Source organism: Molothrus aeneus, chromosome 2 (assembly GCF_037042795.1).
Source record: "Molothrus aeneus isolate 106 chromosome 2, BPBGC_Maene_1.0, whole genome shotgun sequence".
Lineage (NCBI taxonomy): Eukaryota > Metazoa > Chordata > Aves > Passeriformes > Icteridae > Molothrus > Molothrus aeneus.
Window position 1 is genome coordinate 102,139,628 of NC_089647.1, and position 24,686 is coordinate 102,164,313.

Consider the following 24,686-nt stretch of genomic DNA (forward strand, 5'->3'; position numbering starts at 1 on the left):
CAAATCATGTTTCCAAGGAAAAAGTAGAAAATCAAAGCATTCTGATACTAACTGTAGTGACATTATGGTATTCTGGAGCCAAGATAATGCAGGAATGGGGGACAGGGCATACGAAGCATGGCCTGTGCACAGCTATGCCCTCTCTGTTCTGGGAAGCCTGCATCCAGCTGGACCAGCTCCTGGCTACATATGAGCCCCTTGCCACATGGCACACAGGGCAAAGGGAGCTGCATTTTCCCTGTGTGGGAAATCACAAAGATGCTGCCCTGTAGACTTCTGGTAAGCCCAGTGCTCCCCTATTCCAGCTTTGAGGTCTTTAAAGAATGTGATTCTTGGTTTTTTAGTCCATCAGAAAAATTACGTGGCTGCAGCCCAGTGAGATCTGCGTGGGAAAAGCAGGATTCTTCTCACCTAATTTATGATGCCTCTGCCTCTGACGTAGATAATCTGCATCTGTTCCACTCACTGTAGACTCCCTTGGAGTCAATGAGGAGGAATAAACACTTTTAGGACATGAATCATCTGATGCATTTTAGACATTTACATTAGAGCTGGATCACTTCCACTGTAGCACTGCCTATTTCCTCTCTATTTGATTATAGAGAGAACTTGGCTCAGAAATAGATGTCACCATCTAAAGTTAGGTGGGATGAATCCCACACAGACAGCTTGTTGTAGATGTGCTAACTGAATGGGAGACTCACTTTTTTTCATGGTGTTCTGAGGAGGAAGCCTAGAAAAGGACTGAGAAGGGGGCGATGACCATGTTCTAGAAAAATCTGTGTGTGGTGCAGAGAAAAGAAAGTATAAGTGCTGGAAAGAGCTGGAAAAGGGAATAAATACTGCATTGAGATGATTGCAGCTGATAACAAATTATTCACAACAGTCTAATCTAAAGCTGACTGCAAAGAGATGCAGCAGAATCTTTTAATACTGTGTAACTAGATAATAAAATGACAAATGAAAATTAATACTCATAAGTGCAAAGTAATGCAAATGGAATAAAAATAACTCAAACTATACATACATATTAACAGGCTCTAAATTAGCTATTACTAACCAGGAAATAAATTTTGGAATGACTGTGAATAGATTTCTGGAAACATCTGATCCATGCCCTTGGGAGGTCAAAAAACAAATGAAACAGTATGAATTTTTGAGAAAGGGATGGAGTAAACCCAGGAAATGTTCTTATGTCACTGCATACATTCACAGTGCTTCCACAGCTTGAAGGAGTGTACAGTTCTTCCCCAGCAGCCTCAAGGCAGGTATAAGAAACCTGGAGATGAAATAGAGAAGGGATGCAAGGTGATCAAAGACACACAACAGCAAAGTCAGACTTCAGCTTTCCAGTCTGAAAAGGAGATGGATGAGAAGGTAATATGATAAAAGCTTGTAGTACTATAAATGGTCTAGGGTAGGTGGATTGGGAATTCTTACATGCAATTTTTTTGTCCTTGGGGTTGAGGAGATATCCAATTATATCAACAGTGAATTAAAAAAAAAAAAACAAAACAAAAAGGAAGCATTTTTACAATATTCAGAATTAAGTCATAGCACTTTTTTCAAGAAAATGCCAAGAGGATTAAAAAGCAGATATTAGATTATATAAAAACTATCAACTTTCAGAGTATTAAACATTGTGGTCCAGTAAAAGTTCCCAAATATTGGCTCCTAAACAGCTAATTGCTGGAAAACTGCATTTATTTCATCACTGTACTTCTATTATATCATGGGTTACCTCTGTTTCCTGAAACACTGGCTAATAAGTGCTGTTGAGTCCATGTTCTGGGCTAAACTGGCATTTAACCTGATGCAGTGTGGCAGTTTTTGTGTTTCTAAGTGCAACAAGAGACTGAGGAATAGCCAAAAAGGAAACATGTTGGAGGAGGTCAGCACCATGGAGGATGTTTGTACCATGGGCTAGGAAGCCTGGGCTGAGTAGAGAACAGTTGTTGATTTCCTTGGATAGAAGCCTGGCATAAGAGATGGCAGCAAAGAACTCCACTGAAAGGCCACCAAGATGTAGCAACATAAACCTCTATCATGGGAAAGCCATTTGACTTGGGGAAACAGGTCTAATTTATTGTTCTTTTTAGTTCAACATTACTGTGAAGGCAGAGATCTTAGCCTTAGCTGAGGTGGGTTCTGGCTTAGCAGCCCTACTTGAGTATCATACCAAAATCACTGGACTTGGCTGAGAGGGGCTGCACTTTGGGCACAAAGAGCTCAGAGCAGCTGGGGCTGTGCTGCAGAGCAACTGCAGGATTGCTTCCCAAGGACTGCAGGATGGGCTTTTCCCTCTCCCTCCTCCCACAGTCACTATGCACAGTCCTGGACATTTAAAGGCTGAAATAAATAAACAGACTCGGATGTATTCCTTTCTTAAAGTACAATCTGTTAAAAACTAAGGTTAGAAACCCTAGAAATCTGAGGGCAGACATGCAGTTTTCTTTTAGGATAACTGGGCGGTGGATCATGATATCTTAGTTAGATCATAAGTGTAACTTTTCTCCCTAACTGTGACTGGAAAGGCTTCAGATCTGACTGTGTCCTGAATTGCTTATTCCATAAATGTTGTTTACATTATAATGATATAATTAGGATGGCTTAATGATGTAATTAAAAACCCCCTTGATTTTTATTGTTTACATTTTTGTCTGCTGACATGGATTCTTCTTTGCCTGGTATTAGCATGCAGAGTTGGAGCAAAGGCTTAATCTCTTCTCATTGCATTCAGAAAATCAATTTGTTTTGCTAAAATGAAACAGACATACGGTGTCAAGGAACTCCATTTGAGTGTGACTAGAGATACTCATGACTTCACCAAGGTGTCAAAAAGTGTTCTTACTGCCTGCATTCTTCTGAAGGGAATAAAGTAATTTAGGAAGTGTCATACCGAATCTACTGAATTGATGGCAGTATTCAGCAGGGTTTGGGATTGCACCCAAAGGGTCATTCTGTGTTGAAAAGTAAGATGAAAAAAAAGAGAAAATGTATCCTGATATTTAATCAAAATCCATTTATCTCTCCAGAACAACATCTGCAGCTTCCAGTGATTATCATCCTTCCCATGATCCCCCCCCCCCATTAACATTCAGCAGAGGAAGGATGGGTGTCCTTTCTGCATTATCTAGTACCTACAGCCCTGTTCACTTGATTTCTATTCCAAACCTTTCAAAACCTCTCTTCCTGGTGATGCTGCCAACCACATGGGCTTTTAAATTCCTGGTGAAGTTGTCAGAACTGGCATAAACCAATTTGAATTTATAATTTCTTTCAAACTAGGGCAGATTTGGCTTGGCAGCCTGTGGGATGTGATAAACATGGAATTCCAGCAGCAGTAAGTGTTGTTTCAAGAAGCAGACAAATAATGTAAAGTTAACCTTTTATTTCACAGCTTTGTTTATCATAACCAAATTATAATAATTGTAAGTTTAGATTATAATGGAGTTCTGCTCACACTGAATAACAATCAAGGTCATGTAACATGTTAGCTTTTGCAACCCTAATCTAAGAAAAGTGACAGGTGCTCCTGGAGTCTTACTTCTGCACTGCAGCTAGAGCCATGACACACATCATTGGAGCAGGAGTTGAGTCCAATCCATCAGCTAGGCAGGACTGGTGGGATGAAGGATATGGAATAAAAAATGACTAACATCATTTGGGTGCAAATTCTTTGTGAGAACCAGTGTGTTGTCACTTCATCCCTTCCAGTGTACCATGAGCAAATCTGCATCTGTTATGCAACCATTTTATCAGCAGAATTTTAGCATAAAGTATCAAGAAAATGTTGAAAAAATAAGAACTTTTCATTGGAAAGATCAGGGGAGTTTGTTAGAAGCAACAGTTTTACAGCTGCCTTGCCAGACTTGATCTTGAGAAAAGTGAATTTCTACACTTAAGCCAAAACACTGTGATGCCTGTCTTCTGCTCTTGATTCAACAATCTTTAGATATAAAATATTCTGCTGTTGTCTGGATTTTCTTTTCAAGGCTGAAGTAACATTTGAGGAAGCTCAGAAAGAAATCCCCCCCAGGGAATTCAGGAGGTGTTGTAAGGGCATTTCAGATGCTCAGGTTAATGTACCTAAAATCAGTTTCCTTGTTTCTAAAAAGTGTTACATATAAGTACAGCATTATAAATGCCCATAATTGTAAATTATTTTCATCTTTAATGCTTTAACAGTACTACTAACACAGATATTCTCTAATTCCTAAAAAATGTTTTTATGATCTCTAGTTTGCTTTTAATGAAAATCTTGAGATTGCACTCTATGATCTCCTTCCTTGTTTTCCAGTAGCTTTACTTTTCAAGAATGATTTTGAATTAAACCTCTTATTTAGGTGCTTTTTCTTCTATTTTCCTTACATGATATTTCCTCTCCCAGTCAATGTAATTTGGATGCTTTTCAGCTCTGATTTTAGTGTAGGCAATTTTCTCGAGAGAGGTTCAACATTGCATTCTACAGAGGATTTGTACAGCATTTTCCAAGGTGCTTAGCTTCATATATACATCAGAAATCACATGGTAACAACTTTGAATCATTACTAGAACCCTCATCTCCTTCCACTTGCCTCCCAAAAAGTAAAGTAATTTCATTGCATTCCATTGTTTCTCTCCCTGACTGCCAGGCACAGAACAAATGGTTAATGCTTTTAAAATAGGAAAGCTAAAACTGGCTGGACTTGAAGAGGTTGCAGCCTGGACAAATTCCTTTACCACCTACCAGGTCCAATCAATACCCTCCTTTCCTTTAATATGGTTCAAAGTAAAAAACCACCACCACCACCACAAACAGTACTCAAGGGTTTAATTTATCAAGAAAGGCATTTATATTATCCAGACATAGTATGTAGTGATTAACTCTCTGGACAGAAATTAGTAACTCCAGATGAAGGCACATTTTTTTCCTATGAGACATCTTTAAATGACATGTACTTCAAATTCACATTTTCCTTTGAATGATACCTTCTGTCATCGATGACAATTCCTATGTGTCCCGAGACACTCCTCTCAGGGCTCCCTGCAGCTCCTGGGACATCCTACTTGCAGTTATCTAGGGAGGAGTGTTTACTCTAAATACAAAGCAGAAATGCAGAAACTGAACAGGAACAAACCTCTGGGCACTTGCAGTCACCCTGTACCAAGACTGGCAGCACTGACAGTACTGCTGCATCACAGCCAGTTGCTCTGCCACTACCTGCAGCTGTCAGCTTCTAGGAAATGCCATGTGTCATCATCTTGTACTTGGACCTTAAATACATAATGCCTCCCAGCACAACTCGTAGCTGAACATAACTGAACATAACTGCAGGGCCCCAGCCATGCTCTGTTCAACTCTAGTGGCTGATCCATTTTGCCAACTGGTTCACATTTCACAGCTTAGGTGAAAAAAATATGAACTATAGTTTAGCTCATTTTTGAAGCTGCTGTGTCTTCTTCTTGCCTAGACTGGGGACTTTCTATTTGCAGACTATCAAAAAATAAGTAAAGTTACAATTTGAGGGCCACCTTCTGCTGCATGTTTTATTAACGCCAACAATCAGGGGTTCACCTGGAACACAGGCAAGTTAATTCAGTATGGCCAACTGCTTCACCTCCCTTCTCATCATCTGAAGTGTGGAGAGTGAAATTTAGAGGTTGGTTATGTAGAACACAACCCACTGTGTGGGCACATCAGTGTCTGCTGCTGCTACCTGCCGAATGAATTGCTTATCTAGGGAAAACTGGCAATCCTGTGGGACTTGTGTTTTTAGCACGGAAGGACCTGGTTTTGCTCTGTTCAGGCAGTAGAGTTAGTACCCTGGGAATTGTTACACAAGTACAGTTACACTTCAAATCCATTAGAGAAAAGTGCCAAGGCAATTTTGTAATTCATATTTATGTATAGATATTTTCTATCTCTGTATTGCCCAAATTGCAGTACACAGTCTTAATTGGCCTGAGCTCTTCAAGAGATAGCTTTCTGAAAGCCTAATGCTTTCTGAAAATGGTAATGCTTCCTGAAAAAGGAAGAAGGACTCAACAGATGAAACTTGATGTACATTTCAGGAATTCAGCATGAAAGCAAACAGGTTCTACCTGCCACCCACTCACTGTTCCCATGGCTAATTGCTGCAGGATTACCGCTTCTTTCTCTTCTACTGCCCATGTAGGTGAACAATGAGTTATATAAGGGACCAGACACAAAATGGCCAAGTTAATTTTGGCAGGTTATTTTTCAGACAGGACAGTATTTTTCTAACTCTATTAGAGTTTGGGGCAAAACCACTTGCATTGCACCACAAAGATGGAGAAGAGGGTGTGAGGAAAGAGGCCTGGGATTGTTTAAACTGCTGTAAGTGACACAGTTGAATGAGAAACTATGGCTGGAAATCAGTTTTTCTCTCCTTCCCAGCAAATTAACATTGTGTTTGTTTCTCTGCTCCAGTCTCACACAGAAGCAAAATGAAGGACAGAGAACTATAAAAAGGAAGTAATTCATCTCAGCTTCCTGTGAAGATCATTGTTTTTCTGGATGATCTTTTGCTTAGTGTGAGCTTTGTGTGCTGCAACTGCAGGACTGTCTAAGAACTGCTCTAGCAAGTACATGCTGGTATCAACACTTATCAATGGGGAACAGTAGTTGATGGCAGGGTCACGTTCTGCCATCTGTTTGTTCATCTTTCCCATGTGGAAGCCTGTGAAAATTGGTCCTTCTTGTTTCTGCTAGGAAACAGTTGGCCACAAGTGTGGAGTGGACCACAGGAAAGAGGGAGCTTGGATCTGGGGTGTTTTTGTTTAATCTTAATTATTTTTCCCCCAGAAATCCCCATGCAAACACTGAAGGTATGCAGTTGTTTACAACTTTTTTGCAAGGAAGTTGCTTCAGTCACCTTTGGAAGCAGCAGGTCAAATGAAGGTGTCACCTTCTTCAGACTGAAGAAAATTCAGGTTTCTTAAATATTGAGCACTCAAATTCAGGCAACATAAGAATAAGTGTGAAAGGCTTAAATACAGAAGATTTTTAAGGGAGATCGTTAAATGGTAACTGTGAGCGATTATCTTGTTTTAAAGTTTATCTATTACCAGTGTAACTTCACTTGATTCTACTGTTTTTTCTCTTGATTTTGTATCTGATTTACATCTTTATGAAAGAGAATGAGATCAAAGGAATGATGAAACCACTAAGAGTCACTTTGTCATTTATTCTTCTCACTGTCACTAAAGCAGGACAGTTTCATAATCAACACAGATCTCTTTATGAGTTTTTCCTTTACCCAGGAAAGCATTGAAGTGCCAGCCCAAGTCTACTGCTGTTCAGGAGGACACGTCTTGGGCTGATGTATATTACTGAGCAGAGATCCCTTCCCTTTACTGTATTTAATTTTCTGTGCAGATGTTTATTATGTGGGTATTCTGGAGATATACCTAAGGAAAGAACCATTCTATTGAGCAGGACACATAAACATGTAACCAATAGACTTGTGTTGCAATAAAGCTTTTATCTTTGCATTTTGTTGATGCTTGTTTAGCTAATTATTTTACTCATTGGTCACATCAAAGTTCCTGCTGAATTTACTTCAGCAATTTCACAGAATCTGATTAGAGGAGTTTTTATTTTCAGAATCAAATACAAAATGTAATAAAAGGAAAAAATAAGAAAAAAATGTCACTGAACTGCATTTAATTAAACATAATGCAAAAAATAAGAAAGAAGGACATAAGTGAAGCAATTAATATACAAGTTACAGTTGAGAAAAACAGCAGCCACACATAAAGGAGAAATAGTTTGATGGAATAGTAATAAGGTTATCTGAGCTTTTTTTCAGTTTATGTGATACTTCATTCACTTGCAATCAACTTCCCTTACATTTCTTAAATGGTTATACTTACATAAGATTGCAAAAAGAAAACTGCACTTACCTTATTTGCATTTTCAGCACAGTGTAGATAAACCAGCCACAAGATGGCAATACACCATGCTGTGAAAAGAAAATTACTACATTTTGTCTGATTTTAACCCCTCCACAAATGGCTGAAACGTGCTGCCTTTTTAGCTTTGGAAAATTTAATGCAGACTTTGGGAATCTGGATGAGGAACAGTCACAAAGTAATAACTTTAAGAACCACCCCCCCTTCCCCCTCCCCCAGCTAATCCCTCTGCTACAATAAACAATTTATTTCTCATTTCTTTTCACTCTTCTGTTGTTTCTCTCCATTGAAATTGCTTGCAGGAAGCTACTGTTCGAAGGACTGAAAAAGCTATGGGACACAATATCCATTAGCATCCCTGCAGAAAGGGACAGGTCTGTGCTGTTGGAGGCCACAGACACTAAAGCTGATTGCTCTTGACAGTCAAAGCATGGCTCCATCAGTAGTGAGAAAGAAACAGATGCCCTTGTCCCCTGGAATAATAAAAGCCTAATCTTATGAAAAGGATAGAAATGTGAGGGCGTATTGTTCAAAGATATGCTTTTAGGGACTTCAAATGGAAAGTTATGTAGTAAACTTTCGACCATAATAGGAAAAGGTGGCAAAAAGACACTTGAAGGTTTTGTCTGACCATAAAATAGCACTGAGTCACCAGTATGAGGTATTTGCAAGCAAGGTTAATGTAATTACAGGAGTTAGCAGGTGAAGCCTCAGATGTTCTGGAAGGATGTGGCATTGCTGTTTGTTTGTATTCCATTTGCACCACAGCGATCTGGGACGTCAGGGCACAGCTGGCAGGGCAAGGAGACATTCTCCTCCTTTTCCCTGGAAGTGTAAGCCAGCTTTCTGATGTGGTTCCAAGACAGGATGCCGGGAAGTGTCTGGTTGACATACTGCATTTATGGAGTCAGGATTAAATTAATCACTAGGTCTGAAGGCAGGAGAAGTTTTCCCAGGTCACAAGGTCAGGGTTTGTTCAATGTGGTTTATGTTCTCCTGGGTAACAGAAGGGTGTCGCATACATCCTAAGGCAACCTGTGAATTTCATCATTTTCTTCTTGTGAAGTGCTGCAGGTGACTTTTGATCTTCTGCTACCGCCTTCAGCTTGTGTCATGTTGTGCAGAACAGGTAAATCTGTGGGCTGTCTTGGGTAAATGCTTGTTACACCATGCACTACAACAGAAGGGCTGTGGACTAAAACATCTAAACATCTCTTTGTTATATGATCCTTCAGCAGGAGGACTCAAATACTTCCCTGGGAAGCCTGTTCCAGTGTTTGACAACTCTTTCAGCAAAGAAATTTTTCCTCATATCAAGTCTAAACCTCCCCTGCTGCAATTTTAGGACATTTCCTTGTTGTCGTATCTCTTATTGCTTATAAATGTAACTGAGAGACTGACCCTTACCTTACTACAACCACCTTAGTTGTAGAGAGCAACGGGATCTGGCCCCCACCTCTCCCAGACTCCTTCTCCACAGGTTAGATAACCCCAGCTCCCTCAGCCACTCCTCATAAGACTTATGCTCCTGACTTTTCCCCAGCTTCATTGCCCTTGGAAATATTCCAAATGTCAAAACACACTGTAGTGAGGGGCCCCAAACTGACCTAGCCAGTGCTGAGTATATGGAGGCAATCACTGTCCAGGTCCTGATGGCCACAGCAGTGCTGATCCAGGCCAGGATGTCATTGGCCTTTGTGGTCAGCTGGGCACACCCTGGCTCATGTTCTGCTGATGTCAACCAGCACTCCCAGGTCCTTTTCCCACCAGGCTGCTTTCCAGCCACTTTTCCCCAAGCCTGTAGTGATGCCTGGGGTTGTTAAGACCCAAGTACAGGACCTGGCACTTGGCCTTGCTGCACCTCATACAATTGGTGTCAGCCTATCAATCCAGGCTGTCCAGATCCCTCTGGAGAGCCTTTTAACCCTCCAGCAGATCAACACTCCCAGCCAGCTCGGGGTCATCTGCAAACTGACTGAGGGTGCCTTCAGTCCCTCCATGCAGATCCTCAGTAAAGATATTGGACAGGTCCCATACTGAACCTTGGGGAACACCACTCGTGACCGGCCACCAGCTGGATTTAGCTCCATTCACCCCATTCTCTGGGCCTGGCCATCCAGCCAGGTTTTTAGCCAGCAAAGAGCACACCCATCCAGGCCATGAACAGCCAGTTCCTCCAGGGAAATATGATGGGAAATGGTGTCAAAGACTTTACTGAAGTCTGTGTAGACAACACCCACAGCCTTTCTCTCATCCACTAAGGGGGCCACCTTCCCACAGAAGAAGACCAGGTTAGCCAACACATTTATTCCACTTCTGTCATTTTGAGTAGTTTATTCCCTACCCCACTGGCTTTGAATTGCCATCCTGCTACTACGTTCTCAGACTGCCTGCTGCTCATAAAGATCCAAATAAGCAAATCTGTTGAATTGTTGACTAGTTCTGATGACCATGAGAAAGATCACATTTTATGCTTTTCTATCCTCTAAAGAAAATCTGACAGTGCAAACTGAAATCCTTCCTGCCTCTTGTAGACAGCTGGGCTACAGTTTATGACTGCAGTTAAATTGCTAATACAATTTTGACTACAGTTCCCTATATTTCATGTATAGCTTAAAAATTTAACAAAGAACAATATGCATCAACCTACGAATTTTTTATTTGTTTGCTCTGCATGTTTCTTTATTACATCCATGAAAGGATTGATGCATACCCTAATTAACCACTTTGATTCTTTTTATTGTAAATTGCATTTCAGCTACTGTCTGCTCCTTGCTGATGAAAACTTACAATGAAGACAAACGTTTTTCTTGGAGAAATCACATTATTACAACATGAAATAGATTGAGAGTTGAGTAGTCCAGTGTCTTCTTCTGAATACTGTTTATTCTGGGTACACCAGAACAAAGACATCATGATGCTGATGGAACTGTTGTATGAGACTATAATGTACACATGGAATATACTCAAGCTGTAGGGTAATATATTCATTGTTCACATTGAAACTAAGAAGGACAGAGACCATTGGCATTTATAGGGTTTGTGTTTTTCAAGTACTAGATGGTTCTAGCTGAGTTTTTACTTTGGCTCCAGTTTTTTTGGTTTTTGTTACCATAATCACTAATCTGTAGCAATCTGTGTTGTAGTTGTTATCAAAGTTGCATTAATTTTTTATTAGACTTCATTTAATTGATTTGGAAGGAAAAAAAGAGTAAATTCCACCTCTTGTTTCCTCTCTTTCATGTGCATGAATATGTCCAGAAATGCCTTCACAACATCTATTATACAAGAAATGTGTCGTGGTTAAAAGGGAAAAGAGAGAACACCCATAGAAAAAATGTCTGTCTACCGGTTCATAACAGCTCTTTACTATAGTCTGAGATGTGGAAGAGGTTATTAGAATTCTATGGATACTTCAGAATGTTTTTTTTTCAGAAAAAGCCTGTTTGTGGGAAAGGTCTAGTCTCATTTTTTATGAGACATCTCTCTTACTCTTCTGAAAAAAATAAACAAATCCAGTTTCTTTTTGACAATTAATTTTTCCTTTGTAAAATTAAGGCACTTCTAAAAAAATGACCTGCATAATGAACAAAACAGAATCTCTTTGTCTAGACAGGGTTTTTTGCATTTGCTTAATTTATGAATGCATTTTAGATTTTGGCTTATGGTGATTTAGTAAGGGAAACTGAAAAATCTTAGGAATTTTCATAGAAGGGGAACTGGGTTTTTGTGCAGCTTTACTGATTGTATGGCTCCCTGATAATTTTCTTTTATTAGCTCCACAGTCTACCTCCTACATGTAGAAAAGTATTTTCCTTCTATTCCTGTGCTCTTGGTCATAAATTGTGTATCTTTCTGATTTAAAAGAAAAGGACTCCAACAGGTATCAGTTTGGTTTCCTCCTAATTCATGGCCTTCTTGTTGGTACTTTCAATTTGTTGCTTGCTGGGTGTGGTATATGTCTCTATAGCTTTTTGTGACCATTTCATTCTGTGTGAAACAATGGCTACATGCTGCTACTGGCACCTGCAGATGGGGAATTCTGACTGGATACTGATTTTGCACACTTTATCTGAAATGCTTAAGAATGTTATAAAGAGAAGTCTTAGATGCATGTTACTACTGGAACACATGTAGAACTCCAAGGGTTAAAAATCTGGCTGCAGTTATGTAGGAAGGAACAGAAAAAAACAGGAACAAAAATCAGGACCATTCTCAGTGAGTTTAGCTAAGAACCATGAACAGCTGTTCTTCTGGGCACTATACTATCAAGGAACTTATGTGTTTTGTGGAGTTATTTTCTGTTTGCTTGTTTGTTTCCCGCTCATATATCCAAACAAAGTAATTCAGGAATGACTCAAGGAAAACAGAATCACTTCTTTCCAGGCAGTTAAAAATGCAGGTACCAAATTTTTCAGCTCCAAGTGCTGTGCATTTAAATGACTAAGTACACATTAAGATCACTATAAGCCTTTCAACCAGACTTTTCCCATCTCTTTGTTCTCTCACTCTTTTCAGCCATATGGATTTTCCTGATATCCTTCCTTTCCTTTTCTTTACTCTGACTCATTGATTACACATTACTAATGGGTTTTTCTGTGCTTTAGTTTCTCCCTTTGTGAAATAAAGAGCATCTATTTTTGCTGTTGTGTAAAGGTAATAGATTTATTAGGAATACCTCAGCTAGTCATTGATATGTTCCCATTAGGAGGCAGCTCCTTAAATCAAACCACTGAAGTTCTACTTCTCCATGCTCTGAGGTACTGTAATTTGAGGTATTCAAATACTGCTCCCTATTCTATGCTATCTTGAAAGAAAGTGAAAATACTATCTTATATAAGAGTAGTAAAGTATTCCTGGGGAGAAGGTGGCTGGCTTGTTTGTAAATGGGATAAGATATACAAAATTTAGAATATCTTGTGATAGTGATTTCTATCAGAAAGTAAGATGTAACAGTATCAGTTTTGTTTTTTTCTTAATGTGTTTGCATGCTTGCTCTGAATATTGCTTTCAGTAACTTATGAGAATTATAAAAGCAATGGAGAAATAGGCACTGGATTTGGGTGCTTTAGTAAAAGCATTGCCAACAGGTCGAGGCAGGTGATTCTGCCCTTCTACTCAGCTCTGGTGAGGCAGCGTCTGGAGTGCTGTGTCCAGTTCTGGACTCCTCAGGACAAGAGAGACATGGAGATCTTGGAGTGGAATCAATGGTTGATTAAGGGACTGGTGCACCTGTCTTATGAGCAAAGGCTGAAGGAGCTGTGCCTGTTCAGCCTCGAGAAGAGATGACTGGGAGGGGACCTCATCAGTGAATGTAAGAGTGTTGGGTTTGCATGGCCAGTTTTGGTAGCAGGGGGGCTACAAGTGGCTTCTGTGAGAAGATGCTGGAAGCTTCCTTCATGTCCAGCAGAACCAATCCCTTGTGGGTCCAAGACAGATGTGCTGCTGGAAAAGGCTGGGACAATTCAAAATTATGGTAATAGCTCTATGACAACATTCTTAAATGTGGTGGTGTGTGATGTAACGTTGTTTGATTTGGTCTGGTTCATCCTGAATAGTTCCCCCTCTTTCCCTGGAGGTCCCCAATTTCTTGTCGTTATTTGTCTGTCACGTTTCCCCTCCCCTATCCATCAGATGTGTCTTGTTGTCCCCACCCCTGGCCTTTGTCCATCACTCGGCAGCCCTGCCTTTCCTTCTAGAACCTTCTCCCCAGGGTGTCGAGTGATTGGGCAGGGGCAGGGACCCCTCCCCAGTTTTTTGCTGATTTGTTGGTTTCATGCGTTCATCAACCTATGTATCAGTTTTTTCATACCCTCATTTGCTGTCGTGTTGCCCCTCCTGAGCCCTCCCCCTTCCCTTATAAGCTGCTGTACACCCTCAGTTCGATGCTCAGTCCTTCTCCCTCCACCCTGCTTTTTCTCCCCGACCGACCTTCCTCCAATAAACCTGCCTACCCTTCCCGAAGGCTGAGTCCCTCTTTCTTCGCCTGCGCCTCCCTGCGTTGCCGCCCTCCTCCGCTCTCGCTTGCGGACCCATAGGCGCGATAGGAGCTTCGGGCTCCTCAAGCGCCCCACCGTTGCTGATCGGGGCTGGACGTGAGCCGGGCAAACTCTCCACCCCAGCACCGCAGCAGTTTGGCGCCCAACGCGTGGCGTGAAGACCCCTGCATCTGAGGCAGTCTGCGGATCCTGAACACCGTTCGGAGGACTGCATCTCGGAACAGGAGTCCCGCGACGCGCGGGTTGGATTGCTCTAATCCTTTGGGCGACTCACCGCTCTCCGTGTAGCACGCCCTCGTTTCGGGAGGTGCGGTGCTCCGGAGAGAAGAAGGCGACACCCTCTCAGCGCACCCTAAAGAGGCCGCCTTCGGCGCAGGCAGCTCCCGCTAGCAGCAGCCTTGTTTCGTCCCCCTGACTGGTGAGTCTCTTGGCTGTGTTGTGCAGCCCACCACCTGACCCCACGGAAAACCTGGCGTAGGCATCCCGGTCCTCTCCTCGGCCAGCGGGAGGGGGAGGTCAGGGTCAGTGGGGACCCCGTTCAGTTTTATTTCAGATTCTTTTCGCTTTCCCTGTTGCTAGTGGTAGAGCGAGTGGCCGACCCCTGCGTGTTCCATCAGCAATTATGGGTGCTAAACTGTCGGCCACTCAGAAAGGGGTTTTTTACCAAGTTGTGGGTACCCTGGGGGGTGGGAATTATAAGTTTAATAAAAAGGAAGTTAAAAGTTTAGTCCGCTGGCTGACCCGTACCTACCCCGATTTAAATCCCGAGTCAGTCCTGGATCCCAGATTTCTGAGGCGGGTTCAATCCCGCCTTCAGAGAGAGATCCAAGCTGGCAGCAAAACCTTTCAAAGCCATTTTTGTTTAATATCCCTTTTGATTTCTGCCCTCACTGTTAAACCCTCCTCCCGGACCCAGCCAGCGGACCCCCAGTTACACCCCAGTTCTCCCCGTCCCCATGCACCTGCCCTTCGTTCCTCGCGCCCTCCCTCCCGAACCGAGTCCCTGCGGGGAGCAGCCCGCGACAGCCCCGCGCCAGGGAGTCATCCGTCCCTGAGCTCCTCGCGGGCGACCCGGTCCCCGAGCCTCCGGAGGTCTGGCCAACCTCCGGAGGAGACTGTCCCTGTTCCCTCTTCCCGCGCCCCCTCGACCCCAGTTGTTAAACCCAAAGTTCGGTTCAGTTCTCCGCAGTCCCCTCGCCAAGATGGCGTCAAATCATCCCAAAATGGAGGGGACCGCGTGTTCAATCCTAAAAAACCCCCTTCTCCTTCCCAGAGTTCCCCCACTCCTTCCCGAGCCCCCCCCCAAATCCCTTCCCTTCCCCTTTCGCGGGTTCCTCCCACGTCCCCTCCCCTTCCCCCGCCCCCTTCTCCTCCCCTTCCTCCCCCGCCTTCACCCCCTGCAACTCCTCCCCCTTCCCCTCCTCTCCCACCACCCCCCGCCTCCGCAACGACGTCATGGGGCCCCTCCCATAAGGGGAGGCACTTTGCTGCAGAACCCTCCCTCCAGTTCCCACGCCGGGACCCTCCCTCCCCCGCTCCCGGTTCCCACGCCCTCCCTTCCGGTTCCCACGCTCTGGGGGCTAGCGGGGGGGGGGTCCCGATCCGAGAACCGGAGCTGTCTGCAGTCCCATCAGCAGCCCCGGTCGTTTTTCATCCCGCGGGAGATGGGACAACCCTGGCTCAATGGGTCCCCTTCTCTCACTCGTCCATGAAGGAGCTGTGCAAAGCACAGAAAGAGTTCGGGAGGGACTCCGAATATTTTCAGGGACTCCTTCAAGCCGTCCTGGCGGAGTCGGTCATTACACCTGCCGACCTCCGCCGAGTCTTCCGCTGCCTCCTCAATTCCACCGAGCAAGTGCTCTGGGAGGCAGCGTGGAGAAAGGAAGCCTTGAAGGTGCTCCCGTCCCTATGGGATTCCCCGAACTCCCGGACGAGTGCAGATGGAGAGGTCATTTCCATTGACCACATGCTTGGGACGGGGAACTGGAGTGACGGAGCAACCCAAGCCAGAGCCATACCCGTGGAGGTCCTGCAGCAAACTGCCCGGGCGGCTGAGAAAGCTTTCTTGGGGTTGCGAGCGGCCACACCCCAAGTCCCATATGCCAAAGTCCTGCAGGGTGCCGAGGAACCATTCCTCGAGTTTGTGGAGCGGCTCCGAAAGTCCATTAACTATCAGGTTGAAGGAGAGCACTTGCAAGCCGAGCTGTTAAAAGAGCTGGCATTCCTCAATGCCAACTCGGCTTGCAAAGATGCAATCAACAGCCTCCCTCTGGAGCCAGCTCCCACCCTGCGGGACATGCTTTTGGTGTGTGGGAAAAAAGTATTAGTTCCATCAGGTACCGGACCACCACCTGCCGCAGCCGCCCGCCTGAGGACACCTTTCCGTCCCGCCGCCGCCGCCGTCGAGGAGCCCCCATTCACCACCGACGTCTGTCCCACTACCGCGCAACCGCTGCCACCAATGTCGACCCCGGTGCCCAAGCCTCCAGCCACACCGTGTCATCTGTGTGGGAAGCTGGGGCACTGGATGCCCGCATGCCCCCTCAAACAGCAGTTTTATGAGTTTAAAAAGTCCGTGCAGGGGACCCACGGGCAAACTGTTCAAAAAAACTAATTAAACAGCGCAGCGGCCCCCTGCGCCAGGACACAAATGCGGAGGCCTGTTCACACCATCCGTCCTGGCGGGAGAAGAGGGAGAACAGTGAGATAATGCCTCCAACTGGACTTGACCTTCATGCCGGACTGACACAAACAACACCCATCAATAACTATGCTCTTTCATCCTGTGTTTCCTCCCGTAGGTTGCAGCTTGCGGAACCATTACATCTCCGTTCCGCCGGTTTTCACCACGTTGCTGTCCTCCCGGAGGGCCTAACAAACTGGGAACGTCAAAGCCACAGTCTCCTCGTCTTAGGCGACACAAAGGCGACCCCACCAGAAGTGAGTATTGTCCCGAGCCTGCTTCCCGCTGGCTCGGAACAAATCTCACTCATGCTGCACTGTGTCCACCCCCCGCTTTTCCTACCGAAGGGGCAAATAATGGCCCAATTCTTTGTCGTGTCACCACCGTATGCTGTTTCCGATTTATCACCTCCGGAATTTCAATCGGCAACCCAGGCTACAGACATACCTACAGTAGCCTGGGCTCAAACTCTTGGGCATGAAAAGCCCAAACTTATTTGTAAACTAAAAAAGGGGGGAGAGCAAGTCGCTCTACGCGGCTTGCTGGACACAGGGGCAGACGTCACGGTTATTCCCTCTCGGGATTGGCCGTCGCGTTGGGAATTGCAAAGCGTCCCTGGCCACATCAGAGGTGTAGGAGGGCTTCAATTGGCGAAGCAATCGAAAGGCATCGTACAAATTACGGGGCCCGACGGACAATTGGCTTCTGTTCGTCCGTTTGTATTAGATTATACGGAACCCCTGTGGGGGAGGGATCTCTTGGCCCAGTGGGGAGCCCGAATTGACTTACCAGTGACTCCCCAGGTTTTTCGGGCAGCGACCACTGCTGAGCGCCCCACCTGGAAGCTGGATTGGCTTTCAGATGAACCAGTACAGGTGGCGCAGTGGCCGCTAAACAAACAAAAATTAGCGGCGCTCAACGAGCTCGTGCAGGAACAACTACAGAAAGGGCATTTAGTAGAGTCCATGTCGCCTTGGAACTCTCCCATCTTTGTCATCAAAAAGCCCAACAAAGACAAATGGCGACTCCTGCAGGACCTCCGTCGAATTAACGCAGTCATTAAAGATATGGGACCCCTCCAACCAGGGATGCCGTCCCCTGCGATGCTCCCTAAAGATTGGAATTTGGCAGTTGTTGACATAAAAGATTGTTTTTTCCAAATTCCTCTACACCCTGATGATGCGCCGCGCTTCGCCTTCACGGTTCCATCTATTAACCGTGAAGCCCCAGGCAAGCGCTACCATTGGACCGTATTGCCACAAGGCTTGAAGTGCAGCCCGGTGATCTGCCAATGGTACGTCGCTTCCCTGCTGACCCCTGTTCGTGCAGCTGTGGAGTCAGCCGTCATCCATCATTATATGGATGACATTTTGATTTGTGCGCCAGACGACGACCTGTTGGCTCATGCGCTTGACCTGACAACCGCTGCGTTGGTTGCTGCAGGGTTTGAGCTGGCGCAAGAAAAGATTCAAAGGATGCCACCCTGGCGGTACCTCGGCCTTGAAATTACCAAGCGGACCATTGTTCCGCAAAAATTGGCAATAAAAAATAATATCCAAAGCCTAGCAGATGCCCACCAACTGTGTGGTTCTTTAAATTGGGTGAGACCTTGGCTAGGTATTCCCACGGAAGACCTAGCCCCTCTCTTCAATTTGTTGAAAGGGGGAGAGGAGCTGAGTTCTCCTAGGACCCTCACCCCGGAGGCCAAAACCGCTCTGGAGAAAATTCAGAGTTTAATCTCGGCCAGGCAGGCCCACCGGTACCAACCGGGCCTGCCATTCCGTTTTATTGTTCTGGGGAAACTGCCACACCTTCACGGCATGCTCTTCCAGTGGGACGGAGTCATCGGGAAGAGCAAGGACCGCGGGGCGAAGGACCCCCTCTTGATCATAGAGTGGGTATTCCTGAGCCACCACAGGTCCAAGAGAATGACATCGCCACTGGAGTTGGTGGCTGACCTGATCCGGAAAGCGAGATCACGGATCAGGGAGCTGGCAGGTGAGGACTTGACGTGCATTCATCTTCCCATTAAATTCGGCACGGGCCACCTCAAATTAACAATGTTTGAGAGCGTCCTTCAAACGAACGAACTTTTGCAATTAGCTCTGGACAGCTACACGGGCCAAATTACGATAGATCGGCCGGCCCACAAATTGTTTAATCAAGAATTTATTTTTACCATCAAGTCAGTACAGAGCAAGAGACCCCTCGATGCCCTGACCGTTTTTACTGACGCATCTGGAGCATCCCACAAGTCAGTGATGACTTGGCGGGACCCTCAAACTCAGCGGTGGGAGGCAGACATCTCTGTGGTAGAAGGATCGCCACAAGTGGCTGAGTTAGATGCAGTCGTCCGAGCTTTTGAGAGGTTCTCTGAGCCCTTCAATTTGGTAACTGATTCGGCATATGTAGCCGGTGTAGTGTCCAGAGCGGAGGGAGCAATCCTCCAGGACGTCTCGAACGTTCGTCTCTTCGAGCTACTCTCCAAAATTGTAAATTTAGTCTCCCACCGAGAGCAGCCCTTCTACGTAATGCACGTTAGGTCACACACCGATTTGCCGGGGTTCATTGCAGAGGGCAACAGGCGCGCTGATGCCCTTGCCGCTCCTGTTCAGGTAGCCCCGCTCCCTGATCGCTTCGGTCAGGCCAAACTAAGCCACCAGCTGTTCCACCAAAACGCGCCTGGCCTTGTTCGCCAGTTCAATCTGACGCGTGAACAAGCCAAAGCTATCGTGGCGACATGTCCCCAGTGCCAGTCCCACCAGCTTCCATCATTGGGCCTGGGGACAAATCCTAGAGGACTTTCAAGCTGCGAAGTGTGGCAAACAGATGTCACTCATGTTCCCTCCTTTGGCCGGTTGAGCTTTGTTCATGTCTCGATAGACACTTTCTCCGGCGCGGTATTCGCCTCCGCCCACACGGGAGAAAGGGCAGCAGATGTCGAAAAACACCTACTTCAGGCATTTGCTGTTCTGGGCATCCCTAGGCTGCTCAAAACTGATAATGGGCCTGCGTACAAGTCCAGGGAACTGCGCCAGTTCCTGCAGCAATGGGGAATAGAACATCGAACAGGCATCCCCTATTCCCCGACAGGCCAAGCCATGGTAGAGAGGGCTCACCAAAGCCTTAAGAAAATCTTAGAGCGACAGAAATCCACCACAAAGGTAGAGCCCCCTCACATCAGACTCTCAAAGGCGATGTTCACTTTGAATTTTTTGAACTGTTCCTTTGAGAGCCTGAACCCGCCCATGGTTAGACACTTCGGGAGCCACAACGCGCTGCAACCTACAGCCAAGCCTCCGGTCCTCATCAAGGACCCGGAGACTTGGCAGACCCAAGGACCCTTTGACTTGGTGACCTGGGGGAGAGGGTACGCTTGCGTCCTCACTCCTTCTGGTCCCAAGTGGGTGCCCTCAAAATGGGTTCGGCCTTTTGTGCCCAGGGAAGCGAAACACCGGACGAAAGAGCAACAAGTCCGTGTCGCCAGTTGGAGGCGCCGAAGAAAGCCCCCTGACCCCCTTTTTCCGCCTATCTGTTTTTTATTCAGTGATGAGCCAGAACCATTCGAATATTTAGTTCACGTTTCTTAAAACCCAGTTCTCCTTCCCTGATACTGCCTCTTTTTAGTTTTTCAGGTATGGCACGGCCCCAGACACACCCAGTTGCCACCTACCTCCTTTGGGCCACGCTCACCACCAGCTGCTCTGCATGGACTCTCCCCCAGCCGAAACCTAATGTTTGGCGGACCCTCGCGGAAGCCCTGGGGCAAGATCACCTTTGCCTGAACACGGCGGCAGCTGAAGACCCGATGGCGTCTTGCCTCGTGGGGATCCCGCTCCCCCCTTCCCAGCTTCCCTCCCCTTTCAATTATATTTACTCCTTCAGAACTACCCCGAAATCCCCCACTGCTTTTTGGAACGCCTGGAGAGACCACCTCCGCTTACAACCTACTCTTGAGGTGAACCCTCCAGAGCTCCATTTGCTCGGCTCTGCACTTGCCCCAGTTTGCCTCATTTTTCGATATATCCCCAGCCCCGGTAATCCTCTATATTTTAGAGAAGCCCCGGGTTCCCAACACCCCCCCTCTGCCTCACTCCGGTATCCACGCACTCTGACCCTGTTGAACCCCTCCAATGCCTCCTATCCCCCGAACCAATGGTGCAAACGTGTTGAAAAAATCCCTCTAGCCACCTCCCCGAATGATAAGGCAGTGGCCCTCCCCCATGGTTTGTTCTTAATTTGCGGAAACCGAGCTTGGGCGGGAATCCCATCTAATCCTATCGGGGGACCATGTGCATTAGGCCGGCTGTCCCTGTTTACACCCAACCTGACCCATATTATCGATTGGCAGAATAAAAGCGCAAGCCTCAATTCGACCTTCGATTTAAAACGTATCAAAAGAGATTTAAAGAATTTAGAAGAAAGCTGCGACTCTGTAATTGAACATTGGGACCGTACAAAAGCGACTGCCCTCACAGTTTTACTTCCTTGGGTAGCGATCGCGAAGTCACTAGGCGAATTGGGCCGCCTAGAGTGTTGGGTTGTAAAACAGGCCAATCTTACGTCAGCCGCCCTAACGGACCTCCTTTATGATGAGAAAGTCACGAGGCAAGCCACACTCCAAAACAGAGCCGCCATCGATTTCCTCCTCCTGTTACACCAGCACAAGTGCGAGGAGTTTGAAGGTCTCTGCTGCCTCAACCTCTCATCCAGGGCTGAAGACGCGAGAGTCTCCATTGAACGCATGCAAAATCATATTGAAAATATCAAAGCGCAAACTACCGACTGGCTGGGGGACATGTTCCGCGGGTGGGGGTTTTCAAACTGGGCAGTAGCCATCCTGAAACCGATCGTTTATTTATGTTTCTCACTTATACTTGTGTTACTCGCTGCCTCAATACTGTGGAAAGTACTGAAAAACTTTATTAACCGAGCCCTCTCCTCTCCGGAAGTCCTCCGACTCCGAGCGCCCTCCAACTCACCGGAAGAAAACTCTTGGGAGGACCCTGACGAAGAAGACAGTATGGGGCCCTTGGACCAAGAACTGTCTTATGAAGAAGGCCCTGAGGACAGCGAATTTGAACCTTGAGAACATGAACTCAGATAACTATAATAAGTTAGCCCCCCCGTCCCCCCTTTCCTTTTTTGTTGTTTGCGAAAGGGGGAGATGTGGTGGTGTGTGATGTAACGTTGTTTGATTTGGTCTGGTTCATCCTGAATAGTTCCCCCTCTTTCCCTGGAGGTCCCCAATTTCTTGTCGTTATTTGTCTGTCACGTTTCCCCTCCCCTATCCATCAGATGTGTCTTGTTGTCCCCACCCCTGGCCTTTGTCCATCACTCGGCAGCCCTGCCTTTCCTTCTAGAACCTTCTCCCCAGGGTGTCGAGTGATTGGGCAGGGGCAGGGACCCCTCCCCAGTTTTTTGCTGATTTGTTGGTTTCATGCGTTCATCAACCTATGTATCAGTTTTTTCATACCCTCATTTGCTGTCGTGTTGCCCCTCCTGAGCCCTCCCCCTTCCCTTATAAGCTGCTGTACACCCTCAGTTCGATGCTCAGTCCTTCTCCCTCCACCCTGCTTTTTCTCCCCGACCGACCTTCCTCCAATAAACCTGCCTACCCTTCCCGAAGGCTGAGTCCCTCTTTCTTCGCCTGCGCCTCCCTGCGTTGCCGCCCTCCTCCGCTCTCGCTTGCGGACCCATAGGCGCGATAAGAGCTTCGGGCTCCTCAAGCGCCCCACCGTTGCTGATCGGGGCTGGACGTGAGCCGGGCAAACTCTCCACCCCAGCACCGCAGCACTTAAAAAGAAGAATTTGAAAAAAATTATTGTGCAGGTGTAATTGCAGAGCAGGGGAAGGACTTTTCTCCCTGAGCAGTGGTAGAAACAACATGTAATGAACTGACCTTAACACTCATTCCCTGTCTCTCTGAGTTGCTGCAGGGGAGGAGGTAAAGCTGGAAAGGAGGAAGAGGTGGGGGGAAGTTGTTTTTTTAGATCTTATTTTACTTCTCATTTTCTGCTCTGATTTGGTTAGCAACAAATTCATTTAATATCTATAATTCAAGCCCATTTTGTCCATAATGGTATTTGGTGAGTGACCTCTCCCAGTCCTTATCCCAACTCATGAACCCTTTGATGTATTTTCTCTCTCCTGTCCAGCTGAGGAGGGGAGTGAGAGAATGGCTTTGGTGGGTGTCTGGTACCCAGCCAGTGCCAGCCCACCACAATAAGTACCAGAAGGGAGTGTGTCAAGAAGATGGAGCCAGAATCTTTTTGGTGGTGCCAAGCAATAGGACAAGAGGCAACAGTAGAAACTGATGCACAGGAATATGAGGAAGAATTTCCCATGCAGGTAGGTGATCAAGCACTGGAACAGATAGCCCAGAGAGGGTGTGGAGTCTCCCTCACTGGAAGTACCCAAGAGCTGTCTGGACACAAGCCTGTGCCATGTGCTCTGGGATGACCCTGTTTGAGCTGGGAGGTTGGACCAGGTGGTCCACTGTGGTTCCTTCCAACCTGACCCAGTATGTGATTCTGTAATTCGTGCAACTGGTATAGAATAATGGTTGAGGTTGGAAGGCACAACTGGAAGTCATCTAGTTTGAGGTCTCTATTCAGACAGGGTCACCTAGAGCTGTTGCCCAAACCATCCGAGTATGGGCAACCTATATAGGTGGCCTGCACTCAGGTGCTTGCTCCAGGTATGGAATACGAGTCTCCTCTTGAGGACAACCTTGGCAAAGCTCAAAATCTCAATGCTGGTCAGGCCTAACCTTGAAGAATGAGCAAAAAAAGTCAGCAGACATGCTATGAACTAAGCCTCATCCTCTCAATGTAGAGGGAGCTAATCTGGCATGGTCACTTATCATGACTATTCATAGTCTATGGCTGTGATATGGCCTCCTTCCTGTACAAACAGAGAGAAAGAAATTCTCAGTTAACTCCTGCTTAATGGGAATATTTGGACTTCCTCATTTGGCCAAAGCTATGTGGAGAATCTCTCAAGGAGAGTGTTTTCCCCTCCTGCCTCCCTCCTGTAACTGCTTAAAGCCTTTGAAGCACAGTGAGTGCTTCATCTCCTTTGTTAACTGCCTTCAGACTGCTCGTTAGACAGCACTATTCACAGCTCAGCCTGGCTGTTCACCAGGAAATGAATGTTATCCAAATTTCAGTTCAAAATAGAATAAATTAAAGGCATTTAATCTCAATTTCAGTCCTTGCTTGTTTTTCTCCAAGCTGCATAATTGAGCTGCCATTTCTAAATCATTGTTCCCAGCTTCTTGTCATTTAACATCTCTAGCATTTCAAGCAGATTAATCTTGAATCCTTTATTGTGTAACCACATTTCAACTAGAAATAGCAAATCCTAGACATTCTGAATCTCGTCTTTGCATCATATGTAGCCAGTGTTATTGCTGCATATAAAAACCAAGCAAGGATGAGTGTGTAGTGCTCCCTTGCATTGAGTGGATAAAGAGGGGAAGGAGTCTCCTCTGCACATGCAGAGAAGTGGGATAGCACACTGTTAACAATCTGCTCTGTGTGGCATTGGCTGGGTTTCCTTCTGGGAGCTGAAGGGGACTCTTGTATGGCTATTTCCAGATCTCTAACTTTATCAAAATTCACACCTTACTTTATATTATTAAATATATATAACTTTAGATGTTATAAGATGAATCTCATTTGCATGGGAGGCTATAATTAGTGCAGAAATAGCAGAAATTGGATTAGTTACAGTAAAATTGTGAAACACCAAGGAGGAATGTGGGAGAAACAGGTACTGTGATCCTCACCAACAGGTTGGGAGTTTAGTGAATCCATAGGTTACAAAACATGTTATGTCAGTACCAAACAGTGAACTTTATTTCCTTTTATAACTTCAGTATATTTTTTTCCTTAACTGTTCTTCCACTGTCTCCTATCTCTTGTTGCAAATAGGGCTGTTGAAAAAAACCCCAAACCCAACAACCCAGTATGACATGGACAGTTTAATAGCAGACCTGTATTACTTGGGAACTGTGTTGCAGTCATGAAGGTGCAGAGACTCAAGAGGCTTAGAATCACCCCATAGGATCACGCCATCTAAGG